Here is a 7,218-nt window from a genome sequence, read left to right as displayed (position 1 = left end):
AAGAGGGGGGGGGTTTGACCGACCCATTATATCCCCCTTCTCGACGACCAGGTATGCATGTTATATAGCATATCACATAATGTGTATTAAGTGTTCAATATTGTAGAATATTCGGTCATGTGTGCATTCTTATCCATATTACTACATATGCAAGTATAGTCAGAGACTGCCCTAGGGAGGAAGGTTGGTTGGTTGATTTAAGTCCACTTTATGCACAGTAAGGCTAATTGGGACTGGACCTACAGTTTAAAGTGGGATCCGAACCACTTGTGCCTCCACCGGGTATCGAACCCGGGACCCCTTGATTACAAGTCAACGACGCTGCCACTGCGCCATCGGGGAGGCTCCCCTAGGGAGGAGCAACTCGAGCACTCGCCCGAGGCCCTGCCCTTCAGGGGGGCACAGTTTATAGGGCCCTGGTGCTTCTAATTAAGCAACTAAATAATATGATATTTCCCAACTTTGTGGATTGTTGTGACATATTTAAAAATAAACAAAATTAAATTACATAAATCATATTCTAAGCAAAGTACAACATAAAAGTCGTGTTCAAATATTTAAATAAAAAAATAGAAACAAAATCTCAGATATGTAATATACCTCTCATCAATCCCACCCCCTAAAAAAATCCTTGCGTACGCTAGTGTTCTAAACGTATAAATTAATTGTTTATTAATAGGAACGCCATGTATTTGTATGGCTCAGGCCCTGTACCCTCCTAGGGTCCGGCCCTGTCTACAGTATAATCCATAATAAGCTTATATTACGTTCGCTATTGTTATTCACACATTTCTTGTTCTCTAAAATGAACAAAAATTGCTACGAAAAGGATCGCGAAACGAAGTACATAATATATACACATATTATATATATATATATATATATATATTGAATATATATATATATATATATATATATATATATATATTCAATATATACACACATACTAATCGCCTGACATAACTCGAGTTAAAAGTTATAACTCAAATTGTAGGTATAAGGGGGGAGCACGACGTCCTTAGCCCGGTTCTCCATAATTCCGGGACTGTTTATTAGTTTTAGAGATATTGAGAATTTACACGGACTGACTGGGCGAACACTACTCTTGCTAAGGGTATTTTTATTTTAGTTCTTACTGACTCGCGCCTAAACTGAACCATAGATAATGCTTTCACAGAACAGAGAAAGTTGAACACTCCAAGACAGGGAGCACTGATACAGGTCAAACCGAAAATAGTACCCTCTTAAGTTATTTTATGGGGTGTAAAAGCAACACGTCCCTTTTGTCCTAGCACTGTGTGTTTCGTGGAGGATAAATTACGATATCCTTACGAGCAGTGATAATGCGACAGGGGAAGGCATAATTTTTTTACTATCTGCTGATCGGAATATATAAAACCCAGATACAGCAGACTTCATCACATCAGCTGGACACCTCATCGGCACAAGTACAATCAACAGGTAAGTGTTTTGGGTGCAATACATACCATATTTTGAGCATTCTTGTACTTTCTCTCATATATTGGCACCCAGATAGTACTAAAATCATTATTTATTTATTTATTAGCTGATTACCTGGCGTTGTCCGGGTATTTATTTATCCCAATCTTCTATTAAAGTTGTCCGTGGGAGAAACATGGCTATCTTAAATCCACTCCGCAGTACTTAATAGACTGCCTTTGTAATCGAGAAAGCAAGTCTCTCTCTCTTTCAAATGTCATCGTGAATGTCACCAATTAGCTTAGCGACTCCGAAAACTTGCTACGTTCCCCGAATTATTCTCAATGGAACAACTTACGTTTATTCCTCAACGGCGAGCCTGAGACTTATCAGCCTACTATGAAGCCCTCAGGTTGTGGGAAATCAGATAAGGATATGCTTACGTAAACCTTACTAACCCTGGCACACAAAAATATATTTACAAGTCAGTTAATGTTAATATATTACACTTGCACTCGCAATTAATCTTCTTATTACAAACAGAATTGCATTAAGATCATAATACTTCTTCACTACACAAATTACCACATTCACATTTCCAAAATCACTTCCATTATTCCAGCACCATTTATAATAATCTCTCAACTCAACTCAACAAGGTTTATTGGACTTACAGCTTTACAGATGTTTATATATAAAAACAAAGATTGTTTGCTTCTTTATTTATATTTAAATGAATATCAGTTGCTCTCCCAGAAGGCTATGAACGCAATGAGTCTGTTCTCCATTATACCATCTCTACGTTATTTTTATACCAATCATAGGTCCCGGGTTCATACCTGGTCGAGGCACAGTGATTCGGACCCCACTTTCCTATTTTTTAAAAAAAATAGAAAAATCGATTTAAATCAAAAATATAAGATTTTTAAAAAATAATCAACAAAACTGATTTTTTAAATAAAAATTATGATTTTTATGCACCCTGACTCAATGTAATAAATTATAAGAAATATTATTGGATTGTTAGAACATACAGGTAGACCTCGTGTTCTTGCATCTAGTCCCGCCAGACATTTTTATTTCTGAACCTTATATATCTGAAAATTAACTAAAAAATTGTATATGAATTTATATACATGGTTTGTGCCGAAATTATATCAAGGGGACCCGGGTTCGATATCTGCTGGAGACACATAGTGATTTGATTCCCACTTTAGGCCCTGTCCCAATTAGCCTATCTGTGCATAAGTAATCAAATAACGATGATGCAAAACTGTTGAAGGGGAAAATTAAACTATTTTTATATTAGGGGAAAGAAGAAGCCATTAATAATAAAAGCAGGTCTCGCCGGTGGCGTCGTCGCCTTGTAATCAAGGGTTCCCGGGTTCGATTCCCGGTGGAGGCACATAGTGGTTCGGATCCCACTTTAAACTGTAGGTCCAGTCCCGATTAGCCTTACTGAGCATAAAGAGGACTAAAACACCAAGTCAATCGACCCATTGACAACAAACCATGACGCACCTTTCTCCAAAGTAAATAGCATATTTCCCATTTATGGCACGGAGCATACTTCAAACTGTAGAGTTTGTCTTGATTTGTACACAAAAATGGCCACGATATATTCTTTAGGGGTCAAGCACCACTGAATCTTTACGATCCCAATGTATTCAATGCTACAATGAACTTTCCAAAACCGTTTAATGCTTGAATGATTATAAACTTCAAACATACTTGTCAAGAAAGTGATATAAATTTAAAACATGTTTCCTTCTCAGATTTCCGACTACGAGAATGTTCTTCAAACAACTTTACTTTGTGATCGTCTTGCTGTGCATCATAATGCATGTAAGTACACATACATAATTGAATAAACATGGAATATTGTTTGATAAGTACTTTTATATTCAACTTTGGCAATAAATTTGCAATTGTACCGTGCGTCCATTTCGATCTTCAGCCGAGAGATCGGGAGAAGCGTGGCGCGCGGCGCTGACGGAGATGCCGACATTTGCGGCCTGTAATGCCCGCTTATTTTTATGGACGTTTGCAGACATTTATATAAATATTGCAAAACGAGCACTAACCTGTGTTATAAGATTACGGTTTTAATTTTAGTAGCTTAGTGGCTGTATGTGCCGATGATTTTGACACGCCCACCTCTTGTGAAACACGGCGTAGAGGTTTGTTTGGAGAACGTTCTAACGCTGCACCAATATCATCGACTTTTGTTTCGGTTAGAATCCGTCGTTTTTGCTTAGGTGTTTTAAAATTTAAAGATCCAGTTTTTCGTAATTTAAGGACAAGATGTCTAACCGTATCTCTATGTGGAGTTGAAACGCCTGGGAATTTCTGTACAAATTGCCTACACACGTCTCGACACGAGTCTGTTTTCATGTACGTGTCATACATAATAAATCTTTGTTCTAACGTGAACCTTGCGGCTGGCATTCCAATCGTCTAACTGACACAACACACATACACACTGCAATAACACAAACAAGTAACTGCAAGTAACCAAGAATAACACTCTTGCGCACAGTACGAAATTAACACGCTCTTGGTTTACATTGCTCGCCACTATATTCACAACTCTGTCTTCATCTAGTCGCGAAGGAACAAAAAAACTCGAGTTAGGATATTTCGGATTGCAAGGAAGCTCACGAAAACCATTCACTTTTTACGGTTTCGTCTGCAGCGTAATCTTGATACAGTGTTGCACATTCGAAACCTCCAAACGATCCCCATCGACACAAAACTCTTTCAAGGATATAAACTTAAGCAGGACGTTACTGGTCAAAATTATGATTAAAATGTTCTATTATCTGTGGCTCCTAACATCGTTTCTAAAGCGTATTTATTTGTGTATATAAGAGCAGAACTTGGATGAATTACAGATGATAAATTATAACACAGGTCAGTGCTCGTTTTGCAATATTTATATAAATGTTTGCATATGTCCATAAAAATAAGCGGGCATTTCAGGCCGCAAATGTCGGCATCTCCGTCAGCGCCGCTCGCCACGCTTCCCCCGATCTCTCGGCTGAAGATCGAAATGGACGCACGGTAGTTCACTACTCAACTGTACGTTAACGATCTCCTATTTTTATTGTATTGTAGAGTCAGATTTTTTATGTAACTATCTGGCTGTTTGGCATTTAGAGCTTGGAAGCGAGTCGTTACCCCCAAAGGCACCAATCAACAAGCGAGTCAATGACGTCATCTTAGCCTCGAACCTATCGCTAGCCCTGATGCTGACGCTATAGGTTGTTCGTAGGCTCACTAGCTAGACCCGCACAGTTGGCTGAAATGTTCCAGAAATAATTTAACTCATTACTTTAGCTTAACTGCAGCAAACGGCTAGGTAAATAGGGCTGTTGGGGCATAAGCCCCCTGAAATATGTAAAAATATTTAATTAGAAAAAAATTAATCTAAGCAGAAAATTCATAACTAGAGAGTAAATTCATATGCGATAAAATATTAAAAATGTGCGCTTAAGCATGAACTTTTAAAATCTCTGCGAGAAACCATATTAAAGTATATTTCCAAAACTGCCTTAAAGGAAAGACAAATTAACAAGGGACTGATGACTCTCACGAAACTGATTTTAGTTCAAAAACTAATATCTTACAAGGGAAGAAATTGAGTTGCTCTTCTGACAAACAACTAGTTCCATAGATAATGATAACGTGGCACGTGTGTCCATAAGAGTCAGTTGAAATATATTGGTATATATCACATGAGACAAAGTCACGTGTTACTTCAAGAAGGGAAGTAAAAATGACTTGAATTTTTTTTTAAAAGTTTCCTCGTCTTTGCAATTATTATATCATACTCCATACTTATTGCTGTTTAATCGGTGGGGAATGTTTTTTTTTTAATTCCCAGGTTTCATATGTTATCGGCCAACTTCCCCCTGCGCCCCCTGCGCCTACTCCACCTGCTGCACTTAAGAGCAAACTGAAGGCACCTGGTGGCCCACCACCAAGCACCACCCCGGCAGAATAGATGAAAAATGAACATTCTTCACCAAATCGTAAGTATATTCGTTCACTACTAACTTCATGTTTTTTTTAAATAAATTTAATGCTAATATATAATTTTAACTTTTTATGTTGCAACTTTTAATTTTTTTGCAAATTTTCAGTAACTCTAAAGTGTTATGATCACAATTAATATTCGCATTATTAAACACTAGGACACTTTTAAATTATTGAGTTCCTGTCATGGTACCAAAGAGTTACCACCGCTATTTTTCCGATGTTTTTCCTTTCTCTATACATACAAAAGCTTTGATCGTACCTTTCCAAAATAAAACCCACACTTCCTTCCATTTAGCCGGCCTCGTGGCGGAGTGGTTAGCACATCGCGCTACGACGCCTGGGGTCCCGGGTTCGAATCCTGGCCTGGGCATGGATGTTTGTGAGTGTCCATTCATCAATTTCATCATATCATCAATCATCCCCATCTTCGCAAATTAACCAAAAGTGGCACAAGAAGCGAAGTAAAGTAAATCAAATCATATCAAATCAAAAAACTTCCTTCAATTTACTCCTCCCATCTTTCCTTATTACCAAAATCAAAGTTTTCCACATCCGGGTATGTCAATAACCCTAATGTGTGAAATCGGAACAATACTTACTTTATATGTAGTTTGGAGGTACAGCCAACAGCAAAGATAATAGTAGGCAAATTGTCGATTGCTATTTTAATTTATTTATTCTACATCCTGTGTTATTTTAAGGAATGGAGCTCTGCTTATTATATTTGTTCCAATTCTTGATTATCACATTGTTGAAATAGACTGAATGCAAATGGTGATGGATAATTCGTCTACTATTATTTCTGTCTTTTACTGTACTTCTCTAGTTTGATAGAATGCATATAGGGTTTGAAACAGATATTTTAAATTAAGCAAAGGAAAAGCTAATTGAAATAGTTTTATTTTATTAATTATCTGCAATATTTGAACAACAATAAATGTAATTACTGCTCAACCACGGGGGGAAGCATTAGGTAAAGTGAACGTATCCAAACAAAATGGGGAAGTGGATAGAAGATTGCACGCTGTTCAGATAATACTTCGCTTCAATGCGTTGAGTTGATAATATCGCTTGATTTTCTTCTGTTTGTGGGTTGTGATGTCTGTTAGAACTCGTAAAAACCCTTTCCAAGTGGAAGAATAACAATTCTCACGTTGCATCTGCATCTGTCATCCCTATTTCTTGCAGTCGACTCGTCCAGTTGGCGCATGCGCAGAGTGCGCACTTGCTTCGAAGTTAGCAGCTAACGCAACTTCACTGTAATTCGGCCTGTATAACAACACCATTGCAGTACAAGAGTACAAAAATTCTACTTTTGTGCTAGGAGCATATATCTATAGAATAGTGAAAATTCTTTTAATGTCAATTGTATTATTTCTTTCACAGAAGGTGTTCTCAATGCCGTTCGATGGAGAAAAACAGCAATGAAAAAATTGCAATCTGCACTATTATCCATTAATATTTACACAATCGAAACTGCATTTACATATAGCATGCCCAAATAAAGATGAATAAGGAATAAGACATATTTGTGTTGTTATTTCTCTGTCTAAAGTGTAATGTGCCTTATACACCACTCTCTTTTATAGAAAGAAAATTGAAGACAATATGAATAATTGATAATAAATAGTCCGATATTTTGCTGTGATAACAAATTCCATCAAAATAACACCGTCCGAATCGCAAAATAACAGGTACCTCAGTTTGACAGGCGCATTCGGTTTAGCTTGAGCTCTT

At 37.3% G+C, this 7,218-nt stretch overlaps 1 long non-coding RNA gene across 1 annotated transcript; it reads left to right on the top strand.

The window, feature by feature from the left end:
• The first annotated feature begins 1,400 nt into the window (after positions 1–1,400).
• On the top strand, positions 1,401–7,005 carry LOC146001909 (uncharacterized). The gene is made up of 4 exons (XR_014443627.1): positions 1,401–1,461; positions 3,216–3,285; positions 5,327–5,474; positions 6,868–7,005. It is a non-coding gene; the product is annotated as an uncharacterized LOC146001909 (long non-coding RNA).
• The last annotated feature ends 213 nt before the right edge of the window (positions 7,006–7,218 follow it).

This window comes from Lepisma saccharinum, chromosome 18 (assembly GCF_977018435.1).
Source record: "Lepisma saccharinum chromosome 18, izLepSacc3.1, whole genome shotgun sequence".
NCBI classification, from domain to species: Eukaryota; Metazoa; Arthropoda; class Insecta; order Zygentoma; family Lepismatidae; genus Lepisma; species Lepisma saccharinum.
The sequence above is the reverse complement of the archived record's forward strand: the minus strand, read 5'-3'. Positions and strand labels throughout refer to the sequence as shown.